The sequence below is a fragment of the Gavialis gangeticus genome, unplaced genomic scaffold (assembly GCF_001723915.1).
Source record: "Gavialis gangeticus isolate Ggan-Ray unplaced genomic scaffold, GavGan_comp1, whole genome shotgun sequence".
NCBI classification, from domain to species: Eukaryota; Metazoa; Chordata; order Crocodylia; family Gavialidae; genus Gavialis; species Gavialis gangeticus.
The window spans coordinates 4,908,367-4,921,208 of record NW_017728997.1 but is presented as its reverse complement, the minus strand read 5'-3'; positions in this window follow the sequence as shown (position 1 = coordinate 4,921,208).

Genomic DNA, 12,842 nt, shown 5'->3' with positions numbered 1-12,842 from the left:
GAGCTAGAAATGCCTAAGGAATGACCCGCCCTTTTCCAACCCATGGGCTGGACCTCCAGAGATACAGGCTAGAGCTGGAAGCTCAGGAGGCCAAGCACAGGCACAAGGAGCACAAGCTTGAGCTAGAGTTGCATAAGACGGAGCTAGCGGAGAAGGCGGCACAGCACCAGCATGAGGCTAGAGAGGCCCAGCACCAGCATGAAGAGAGGGAGGCCCAACGCAAGGCGGAGGTCAAAGAGGCCAGGCTCAAGCGTGAACACGATCTCGCAGTACTCCAGATGCAGTCAAACGCTGGAGCCACGGGTGTTCAGCAGGTGCCAGCTGCACCTCCCAGAATGAACACCCCGACCTTTCCCTAGTTCAAAGATGGGGATGATCCAGAGGTGTTTCTGGGTACTTTTGAAAACCAAGGGCATCGATGGAACTTGGACAAAGGAGAGTATGTGAGATGTGTTGCTGGGTTGATCACTGGCAACGTATCTGCTATCCTGAGTAGCCTGCCTCCTGAGTCAGTGAATGACTATAAAGCCTTTAAAGATGATGTGTTTAAAAGGTATTAGGGGTGTGCGAAGTGGGCCCTATTCGATTCAGATTTGGATTTGGATTCGGCCTGAATCAGGAACAGTAATTCGCTTTGTTGATTTGGATCATTGTCCCTGATTCGATTCGGCTGAATCCAAATCTGAAGATTCGATGCTGATTCAGAGAATCAACGATTCGGACATAGACACAGCTTTAAAAGTTTTTTCTACGTATCTCAAGATACCAATGCAGCTAGTGATCGCTGCGATGCTGGGGTGCGTGCAGAGTCCCACAGGAGTGCGGGGGGCCCTCCATGTATTTGGCAGTGAACCTGTATTTCTGGTCCACTTCTGGGTCTGCCAGGGAGTGTGCTGGGAGCCCCCCTGTGCCCTCCTGGCTCAGTGATTGGCCCAGGTCCCCCCCCCGCCCCAGACCCAGGAGGCACCAGTCACTGAGCTGGGGGGACGCGGAGGGGCCCCCCCCACGTGCTTCCTGGTGGACATGGAAGTGGACCGAAAGTGCTTCTGGTGCACTTCTGGGTCTATTGCCGAGTGCGCTGGGGAGCCCCCCGTGCTCCTGTGGGACACTCCATCGCAGCGTTCACGAGCCCCTGCTACCTAGAGGTACGTAGAAAAAACATTTAAAGCTGTCTCTATGTCTAAATCTCCAAATCTTTCTGAATCTCTCCGAATCAATTTGGAGGGTTCCAATTCAATTCAGAGAGATTAAAGGGTCCTCTGATTCGATTCAGATTCAGAGATTTGGCCACCAAATCGGGCCGACTCTCTGCCGAACCGAATCAGGGACCGAAGCTTTGCACAGCCCTAACAGGTATAGGTTGGGGCTGGATCATTTCCGGAAAAAGTTCCGTAATGATAACCCAGTACAGGGACAATCCTCAAACGAGTTTGCAGCTCAGTTGGAGGATTTATTTCTGGAATGGACAGGGAGAACCAAAGCTTACAACATGGAGGAGGTGAATGCCCTCATGGCGCTGAATCAATGCTATTTCAGGTGCCTCAGAGAAATTAAACACCTAGGCAAGAACAGGAATCCCAAAACTGCTGGGGAGGCTGCTAACATTGCTGAGCTAAACCGAGAGGAGCTGAACAGGTGACCTCCCCACTTTGGGAAGGAACAGAAAGGGTTTCACAATGGGGGGAAGGGCGGGCCAGCCCCAAAGCAGGGAAATGGGCCTCTTCCGGCAGAGCGCAGGGCAGCCCTAGACTCGGTCAAGCCACCTGATTCGGAAAAGAAGGGTTGCTTTAGCTGCAGGGACTTTGGCCACTTCAAGACCAACGGCCCAAAGCAAAGCCACACCACTAACTTTATCTGCTGGGCAACGGCTGTAAGCAGTGAGGAGGGAGACCAGAGCCACTCTGAGGAGCGTTGCTACAGGATTACAAACCCAGAGAAGGTGATGGCTACCCACTGGACTGACATAAAACTAAGAGGGAAAACCCTCTTTGGGGAACCAAGACAGGGGCCGGTGTGTCACTAATAAATGCCAACCTTGTTTTGCCCAGGAATATAGTCCCAGGGAAAAACTTTACCGTAGAAGGGGTGTGGAGCCAGCCATTCAAGGTGCCAGTCGCCCGTCTCCCCCTTGAGTGCAAAGGCTGCTGGATGTGCACGGATATAGGAGTGTTGGAGGAGGCCCCTGCCCCCATACTGATGGGCAGGGATATTATGGAGCTCGCGTATCTGAAAGGGGCATGGGACAGCTTCGAAGAACTCTACCGCATTAATGTGGTGACTCGCCAACAGAGCAGGAAGGCGAAGGCGGGAGGTGGGGAAACCTCCCAGAGCTGGGCAACCCGGTTGGCTCCGGAGGTAGAGGGAGAGACCCTCTCTGGCTGTGACCACCTGCCAGCCACTGAGGAAACTGGTGACCTCGAGGTTGGGTTAAGTGACAGCCCTGAGGAAGAGCCCAGTCAGTTAGTGGCAGAGGAAGTAAAACTCTGGAAGAGCAGTTAGATGACATCCCAGAGGAGGAGGGTACCCCAGATGCTGATGCATCCAAACTCCCTGTTGATTGCCTATCTGGGTAGGAGGAGGCCAGGGAGGAGGTTGTAGTGGACCCCAGCTTAGAGGGACTCCGATGGATGGCCCAAGAGCGGGAGACCGCGTTCGCCCTGGTTAAGAGGGAACAGGTGACCTGGGATAAGGGACTCTTGCATCAGGAGGAACCATGCCAAGTCCTGGGAGCCCTATCACCAGCTTGTAGTACCTCTTAAGTTCAAGCAGCAATTACTTCCTATGGCTCATGACCTACCTTGGGCAGGTCACGTGGGCAAGAACCGAACTCGCCAGTGGCTGATGGTAAACTTTTATTGGCCCAGGATAGCCCAAAATGTGACGGACTATTGCAAATCTTGTGAGACGTGCCAGTGGATGGGCAAGAGTGAGGACAAGAAAAAGGCTGCACTGCAGCACCTCCTGTCATGGAACTAGCTTTCCAAAGAGTGGGAATAGATATTGTGGGCCCTCTAAGGCATAAAACTCGCCAAGGGAAGCAATGCATCCTGACTCTTGTAGATTTTGCGACACAGTACCTGGAGACAGCTGCTTTGGCCTCCACCGAGGCACCCGTAGTTGCTGACGCCCTGATCAAGATCTTCCAGCTGGGTTTCTCCTCTGAGATCCTGACTGACAGGGGTGGGAACTTCCTAGCTGAAGTGATGGAGTGCCTGTGGAAGTGCTATGGGGTGAAACAGCTCAAAACCACAGCCTATCACCCACAAACAAATGGGCTGGTAGAATGGTTTAATGGGACCTTGAAAGGTATGTTGAGGGCCTATATGGCGTCTAACTCCAATGACTGGGACTTAAAACTTCCACATTTGCTGTTTGCCTACTGAGAGGTACCCCAAGAGTCCACCAGGTGCTCACCATTCAAATTGATGTTCGGGAGGTGAGTCAAGGGTCGTTTTGATTTGGTGAAAGAGGAATGGGAAGGGATAATCTCTTCCATGAAAACATCTGTGGTAGAGTATGTGCTGGGCTTCTGCCAGAAGCTAACTGATATGATGAAGTTGGTGCAAGCTGGTGAAGTTCCCCTCTGGCTCAGGGAAAACAGAGTGTCTGGTATGATACGGAGGCTCACTTGTGTACTTTTGAACAAGGGGATAAGGTCTTGGTTTTCCTGCCACTAAAGACCGACAAGCTGCAAGCTTGATCTGTCCAAAGCGTTCTGGCAGATGGTACTGGATTCAGATGCCATAGCCAAGTTTTCTTTTACTACACCTTTGGGACTATATGAGTTTACAGTTTTACCCTTCAGTATATGGTATTCTCCCACATCTTTTCAAAGCCTAATTAATAACTTATTACAAGGATGTGAGCAGTTTGCGGTGGCCTACACCAATGACATCACCATCTTCAGTCAGGACTTTGAATCGCATTTGATTCATCTAACCACGGCGTCAGGTAAGATCAAGCAAGCTGCTCTTATAGTGAAAGCCAAAAAGTACCAGTTGGCATTATTTGAAGTGGTATATTTGGGACACTGTGTGGGTGGAGGCCAGATTTCTCCCCTGTGGGACAAGATCAAGGCCATTAGAGACTGGCTGCCCCCATAAAATAAGAAGCAGGTCAGAGCTTTCCTTGATCTGGCCGGACGCTACAGAAGGTTTATTCCTGAATTTGGAGCGATGGGAGCTCCCCTACAGGAGCTAACCAAGAAAGGCAGTCCTGATCTGGTGGTCTGGAAGCAGGGATGTCAGGAGGCATTTGACACCTTAAAGCAGGGGTGGGCAAAATGTGGCTTGGGGGCTGGATGCAGCCCGCCAGGCCATTCTATCCAGCCTGCGGGGCCCCTAAAAGAATTAGAAAATTAATATTTATCTGCCTTGGGCTGCCTGTCATGCGGCCCTCGATGGCTTGCCAAAACTCAGTAAGCAGCCCTCCGCCCAAAATAATTGCCCGCCCCTGCCTTAAAGGCTGCACTGATTGAACAGCTGATCCTGAAGGCATTGGACTATGATAAGCCTTTCTGCACAGCCACTAATGCCTCAGACACAGGACTGGCAGGACTGCAAGAGCATGAAGGGACACAACACCCCGTGATTTACCTGAGCCGGAAGTTAATCTCTCAGGAGTGGAACCTGTCATCGATTGAGAAGGAGTGCTTGGCAATCGCCTGAGCGCTGAACAAGCTGAAGCCCTATCTGTGGGGACCGTGGTTCACGGTCCTCTCAGACCGTACCCCACTTCAATGGCTGCAGACAATACAGAACACCAATGCTAAGCTTCAACGATGGCAGCTTCATGAGTCCTACTTCACCATCGACCACACCAAGGGAAGCCAGAACGCGGTAGCAGATTCCCTATCCTGAAAAGACTATGGGTAATGGGTCCGATGGACTCAGGCCTACCCCAAAGTGCTCTGGCGTGGGGATCCCCGAACTTGCCTTAATGTCCTATGTGTATTATTGTTATGAACTGTATTATGTGTTGGGTGATTTCTCTTCGGGTATGGAAGGTAACCCTTCTTGACAAAACATGCCTGTACCCACAGCTCTGTGAATCCATGTGCCTAGGCTTTTGAAGGAGGGGGGAAGTGTGAAGGATCTCCATCCCAGCCTCCTCCATGTCTCTTTTACCAGTTTTTTTTTCTTTGTCATTGTCTTCTTACCTGTTGATCACTCTGGTTGCTAAGCAATCGGCTCTGCCCACATGACCTGGACCAGGTTGGGGAGGAGGGGGGTGCATACCTCTTTCATTTTAATCACTGACCTCATGGCAGGGGGGTAGTGGCCCCAGAGATGTCAATCTCTGAGTTGACTGATGATGCTTTTTAAATTGGTTGGCTGGGGTCCAAGTACACCTGGCCAGGATTGGGTCAGGTAGATGATGTCAAAAGGACTATATAAGCCAAGACTGCCCCAGAGGAGGGGCGGCAGCCATGATGAAGACACGCACAGCAGCTGAAACATCTGTAGCTCTTTCTCTCCCTCTCTCGCAAGATGCTGAAGTGAGTAGACTGCTGAAACCTATCTAGATATATAGCTTGCTGTAAAGTAGATGCGTGATCAAAGGCTAGCCACTGTTTGCCCTAAGGTTATTCTTTGATACTGCTCTATCCTGTACCCTCCTCCAGACTTACTCCCTATAGCCAATAAAGTTCTTCACTGTACCAAGCATGGTGAACTTGTTGGGAAAGGCATACCTTTGTGCCTCCTTGGTCTGGCTGACTTTTTGTGCTTCATGTTAAAGGAAGCACCCCAAGCTTTTGCAGTGGGTCAAGCACCCTCAAGGTCTACAAGGCCTGTGTACCCCTGGGGGCACAGGACTGAAGCAGACCAGATCCCCTGGGTGGTGGTTACGGTACCCCCAGGCTCGCGGGTGTGCTCCAGGAAGGGGGTTGGCCAGACGTGAGGTGCCCTCAAGGAGGCACTTGGAGCTTGATAGGTGGTCAGGTGCAGTGAGATGGGTGGCTCAGCACAGGAGCACCCCCTACTGGCCTGCCACATGCTGTGCCATGTTTTTTCTCCAGGATCAAAATGTATTGTGTTTGGTAGACTTAACGCACATTTTCTAAGTGTTCTAGACATACTGGGCACATTTACAGGTGCCCCTGACTGTACAGTTTGTACTGTGCAGTCATTTAATACTTGCTTTAGCAGCGGTGCAGCGGTTGTTTTCAACCCTACTGCGCAGTAGTGGCGGTGTTGCAGCTATTGCCCGCTGATTGCTTGCCGTAGTGATGAGCTACATCCTTGTAGCTTGTTGCTATGGTACCGTAGTATCTCATGTTGATGCGCCCACTTTGTATTTGTGTGTTAGTCTAGTGCAGTGATTCCCAACCTTTTTTCCCGTGATCTGCTGCTGGGAGCGGGGTGTGGTGGTGGCCCAGGGCTGGGGGTGGGGGAGGTCCCGGCACACAGCGTGGCTCATCTTTTGTGTGTGGCGTAGCTGGCATTGGCCCCATGACCCTCATTTTGGTCATGACCCGGGGTTGGGAACTGCTGATCTAGTGTTTCTCACCTTGAATTTGTAATCTAGCAAGGATTTTCCAGCAAATATCTGGGTATATTGGTGGACCTTCCTCTCCCCCTTTATGGTACTGTCTCCTCTTAATGCAACTGTGGCCAACCACTTGCAACACATAATTGAAGTCTCCTGCAAACCACTGCTCCGATTCTTGTACCATCACATCTGCTATGCCATAATAACTGATACAAAGAACTCCAAACTATTTTAACAGATGCCTGATCAGCAAAGTGTGAGGCTAGGTCAAAATCTAAGAAGCTGTGGACTCTTGTGTTAGTGTATTTAAAAGTCAGTGAAACTAGACATCAAGGTTATTGACCAGGGCTCCCTTTCTTAGAGAAGTTAATAGGATTTTTGATACACCTATAAGATGAGAAGAATATCCAGCCTAAACTATTAATTTAAAATAGTGACTCTTAATATTCACAAATTTACCCACTCTATGTTAATGTTTAGACAAAACTTGAAAGGAATATTCACAATGGTCAAACATTGTAAGAAATGTTCAGTTTGTTATGTTCAGAGCCTGCGGTATTCCATTACTGAACTGAGCTGGAGAGGGAAATCATGGCATCTTGGTTTGCTGGCTCTGAAAGCAGCTTTTAGCAAATCCTCAAGCCCGTTGCCTGCAAGTCATGGAGAGGAGAAGTAAAGACTTTCCCAGCACAGAATTTCTTTTCCACAAGGAAGGCCCCTGTGATGTTATTAATTCCAAGACAGTTGAGAGGAATGATGTTGTTGTTTTCAAGCATAAGTGCTCAGTACCTTTGGCACTATTACTGTTCTAGTGGCCGAGTTAGCAAATTGGACCTGCTCCCAGAAGCAAAATGTTCATTTATCATTTAATGGGAAACATGATTGCTACACGAGAAGCGTGGCTGTCTGGTTTGCATTGTTTCAGGATGTATAATAATACATAACCCTGAAAATTGTTTGCCAGTTCACCTGTGATTTTTACCAACAAAAGCAAATGACCACTGAGATCGACTCCCAGGTATGTCATGAAATCTGTGTGCACTAGATTACTTTTACTTTTTGTTCCTGTGAAATCTTGGTCAATACATCCTTCTGTAAATCACAAAGAAGAGGGGATGTTTATGTATATAGGGTTAATCTGGGATCCAGGACAGGGTGCTAAACAAGCAGTTAACATACTACATTACATGATGTTAGGTCCTGGACAGAAGAACGCAGGAAATGCAACACGGAGTATTATTTTGTCTGATTAAGTACCTTTGAAGATTAGGCCTAATAGTTCCATCGTTGTTGGGTTTATTGTGAATAATAATAATATGATTTATTACGCAAATGTGTATTTATTCAGGTATGCATGTCCATTATCAGAGTGTAAAGTATTCTGTAATATGCATGTAATTTTGTCATGGTATATTTTAAGTCAAATTGAGGTCTTTAGCCACTGGGGGGTAGTATGGAGTCACACTGCCACATGAGAGGCTCAGGAAGGGAATGTGTGTGGTTGGTTTGCCCCCTGTGATGCAGCAGTCCCCTAAAATGGACTTTTGTTTTTCTTGCTTCATCTGTGCAAACAGCATACAGTCTGCCAGACAGCAGGGTCAAGCACATGCGGGCCTGCATCTGATTAAAAGCACTCAGAAGCCTTCCTCTCTTTAAACAGAACGCCTGTGTACCTCCTGTAGCCTGGGCAGGAATTCAGGCAGTGCTGCTGGGTGTTTTTCCTCTGCCCAGTGAAGTTCCCATTGACTAAGCTTCCCCATAAATGAAGATAACCGAGCAGCCTATTCCCATCCACACAGATCCAACCCGCTGCAGCAGTGACTGCTTGCCACCACGGTTCAGTTCCAGAGGAATAACAGCTGAGTCACTGACACGGGGCTTCCCGTTTCTATCACGTCGTGCCCCCTTTCTGACTAGACCCTTTCAGGACCCTGACCCTCTTTCCCCATTTTCACTCTTAATATGGTGGTTGGTTGGATATTTTAAGACCCTCGCAGACAAGAATACAGCACGAATGATTTTCAAATAAATTGACAACTGATTGCATATAACTAATGCCCTGCACTAAATACTACTCTATAATAGGGGTGACTGATTTGAACTCTATTAGAGTCATTATTTCTTTTCCTGGGGGAAAAATATTATAATTTGCATGGAGAATGAAAGATGGACATGTCCCTTGGGCATCTGTTAGACTATGCAGGCTGTTCAGGTTTTTTTTTCCCCCTCTCAAGCTACATCATCATTTGCTTAGCTAATGACTCTCCTGTCTGGGTCTAGCACAACAAATGTCACATTTAACCATCAGGACAGCTAATTCTCGAGGATTTTAAAAAATGATAAATATATCTACAGGGTTGTCTCGGTGGAGAAAAGATGAATTGTTTAAAGGAAGTGTGTAATTTGTTTAAGTTTCTATTATTCCATTTTTGTGTAAATGACACTGGAGTAGTGCTTGTGAATCTCAGGCAGGCACTCACATAATTTCTGGTAGTTTTTCATAGTTTGGTTTTCCCCTTTTTTTGTTTTTTAAGGTTCCAGACTTCCCAGATGCTGTCTCTTCAGTCACTGGCTTTGCTCATAAAAATTTTAAAATCTGTGGGCTACCTAATATCCCTCACGTCAGTGAGTTCAGTGGAATGATAGCAAGTATTAATTTGGGTTCATTTCACTGCGTCATAGGGAAAAAGTAGAGCTCGGTAAGCAACTGTTTCCTATTCATTGCAGCGTTCCATCTACAAACAGCTCTGCGTTGTAAGGCTAAATCAATAATATGCCGTACAACTTTCAGAATTTAAAAGCAGGGATTCTGATTCAAAATAACTAGAGCTAACTCTAGCGAAATTAATGGTGTCTGACTGGTGTACACCTGATTTATATGACAAGGAGATTAGACCCAATCAACTAGCAGAACATAAGTAAAGTCCATTTTCAGCTCTCTGTTGGATGCATATTGTTGGCTCTTAGACCTGTCCTATAGGCTAGAGACAGAAGCTACACGTGAACCAGTTTAAGTGGTCAGGTTTAAACCTGTAACAGAACATAAGTTCAGTGCGCATAAATCAGTTTCAAAATGGCTGAAACTGGTTTAAGATTAGCCTGATTGAATGTAGTATCAGACTTAACTGATTTGGGTCAGACCAGTTCATGGAACTTCTGTCCCAGATGCTTTCCTGGTTTAAGTTAAATTAGCATCCCCCAGCATCCTGGCATGATTGTCAGTCCTGGGCTGTGCTCTCTGCTCCAGTGGAGCAGGGCTGGCCCCGCTCCCAGCTGGGACTTTTCCATCCCCAGCAGCCAGGAGCAGGGCCGATCTCCTGCCTCACCCCCTCCTCTGCTGCGGGCAGGGGAGTAAAGCTTCTACTGCTGGCTTCCTCCTCCTGTCAGGAACAGGGTGGGAGTTTTTCTGCCCCCACTCCCTCCCCAGCTGCCCCACAAGACCTGCTGGGCTGCGGGCTGCAGTCACTGGGGAGCCCTGTCCTGCAGGACAGACTGAGGCGGGGGAGCTTCAGCCTGGGATGTCAGCCCCATCCCTCCTCCAGTGTCAGCTGCACTGTAGCCTTCCAACAGCCTGGCAGGCGGGGGGTGGGGAGCCAGGAGCCACAGAGGCTGTGCCAAGCAGGGCTGACGGGCAGCGGGGGGCAAGGAAAAGGCGCCAGGCTGCGGCTGTGCCCAGGAGGTACCAGGCAGCCCTGGTGCTCTGACCCCCCGAGACCAGCTCCACTGAAGTGGTGGCACCCAGGGCTATGCTCACTCCACCGCTCCTGGGATGCAGCAGGGGTCTGCAAATGGGGGTGGAAGAGGGAGGGGGAGGAGGATGCCATTTTTCCTCCTCGCTCCCTTCTCAGTTGGCCTGCCAGCTGGGAAAAACATGTCACAGGGTGATCCTCCTGGCTCCCAGCTGCAGATCCCCATCTGAGCCCGGAGCCAGGGTGATCACCCCACCGGCCATGCCCCTTCCCCAGCTGGCAGGCCAGCTGGGAGGGGAGTGGGGGGAAAACGGCCCCCACTTTGGGCTTCCCACCCCCTGTGCCAGGCACAGCCTGGCTGGGGTGCAAAGCTGGGAGCTGGGCGGGGGTGAGGCATTTATCACCCGCTGCCTGCTCGCGATGGTGCCAGGCGCGTAGATGTGGGCAGCGGCAGGGGAAGGCAATGGACCATTGCAGCTCGGTGCAGCCTGCCCCGGCGGCCCAGGGGGGCAGGCAGTGACTGGCTCACAGGAGCCCGCCCTGAGCATCTGGTGCCGCTGTGGTGCCAGGTGCCTCACCTCTGCCCACCACGATAGTTCACTCCACTGTTGCTGCCAGGAGAGGCAGGTGGCCCGGAGCTGCGCTCCAGCCCGCCTGCAAACTGTGGTGCATGGGGCTGCAAGCAGGAGGTGGTGGGCACAGACCCCCACTCCCTAGGGCTGCTCCAGCCTGGGCTGCACTACTGCAGCGGGAGGCAGTGGTGAGTCGGGTTTCCCCACTCCCCGCAGCCAGGTCACATCCCCGCTCCCTGCCCTCTCCCTGTGGCCAGCTGGCTGCTCCTTGTAGGGACTGATGTCGGTGCCCCCGCTGCTGCTGGGCTTAACCCCCCACCTTCCACTCAGGCTACTGGCATCTGGCTCCTGCAGCCCTGGGTGTACAGGTGCGTAAGCGAAGCATGTCAGTGCCCACGCTGCCCCTCTCTGCAGTAGGGGGATTAAACCCCTGCATCTCTTCAGGCTTCCAGGGTCTGGCCCCGCTCCCCCTCCTGCCACCAGCCAGTGAGTGGGGGTGGGGGGGGGGCTGTGGACCCTCGACAGGGGCTGCTTTCCCCCTCCCCCTCCAGGCACACCTGGGTTGGGGTCCCACTGGCCAAGGTGGGGGTTGAAACTCTTCCGCAATCACACTCAGGCCTGCCCCTTCCTTCAGCTTAGTTTCTCTCCAGCTGAGGGCTCGCTCTGGCTCCCCAGCTTCTGGTCTGAGTCACTGTAGGCACGTGCCTGCATTTGCGGAGACAAAAGTGGATGTCTGCCCACTTGCAAATCGGTTCAATCTATGCAGGTTAGAGTAAAGGCCGCTGAGTAAAAACTCAGCTGGTCTAATAAAACATACCACATCTACCCAAAGAACCTCGGCTGCAGGATGAGGGCTTTAAGTCAGGAAAAATCAGGTACTATATAAAACAGAAGACCTGGCCAACACGGCTGGATACTCAAGGAACCCCCATGACCTGCCTCGCGTGGGATTTTGATAGGGGCCGGCCTTAACTTAAAAAAATGTTCTTTAAAGGAATTTTTCGTGTTCCAACCCAAATCAAGTCCAAATTCACGAGTCAGTCCCGAACCGTAAGTGGCCCTACAACCGGCAAACATCCTCCATCCCCACCAGGGGCTTCAGATATTTCCAAAGTCTTTTGGCAGGCATCCTACGTGCAGACCCAAGCCTGGAGAGCTGGGGTTTGCATGCCCCCAAGTTTTGCCTGCCCTCAGCCGTATGGCTGCAAAAGCAAGCTAGGGAGGAGTCTCCCATTTCCATAAAATGGGCTTTAAGCCCCAACACCTCAGTGGGTACTAAACAACACCAGAAGAACAGTTATCCCCAGGAATGCTTAAGGAAAACTACCTTCAAAGACCCAGATTTTGTTCTAATTATTTATTTAATTTGTATTGGAGGCCAGATTAACCAAAACTAATTCCAAATCCACGAGTCCAGAACTATAAGTGGCCCTACTACCAGCAAACATCCTCCACCGCCCTCTGGGGCTTCAGATGTTTCCAAAACCTTTGGCGGGCGTCCTACTTGCAGGCCCAAGGCTGGAGGCTTGGGGTTCGGACGCCCCCGAGCATGGGCGACCGGTGCCTCCCGAGTCTGGGGGGCACCAGATCACCGACTGGGGGGGGCGGCCCCCCAGTGGCCGAGCACCCAGCCCGAAATCACCAGCGGCGAAACCAGAAGCGCACTTCCAGTTTCACGGCTGGCGTTTCCAGGGGGTGCACAGCCAATCTGCGCAAGACCAGACTGGAGCACTAGCCCCTGCCCCCGAGTTTTGCTCGCCCGTACCCATGCGGCCCTCGGGGCAAGCCGAGGAGAGGACTCCCCCTTCCATCAGCTGGGCTTAAAGCCTCTACCGAGCCGCGCCGAAAGAGCGGTTCTCCTGCAGAGCGGTTCAGGAACGCTGCCTTCTCGGGCACAGATATGTGGCATTTCCCCTGCCAGGTTAAGAAGCCTTTTCAGATACATTTTTTTTTTTAATGGATTTATTTTAATTTTTAATTTTTTAATTCTTGTTTTTGTGACTCAGCCTGCGCCAAGTGGCCGTGCCCACGCTGGGTGCCGGGGCCGGGCCGGCTGCGCGCGCGGGTCCTCCCCGGCAGGGGGCGCTGC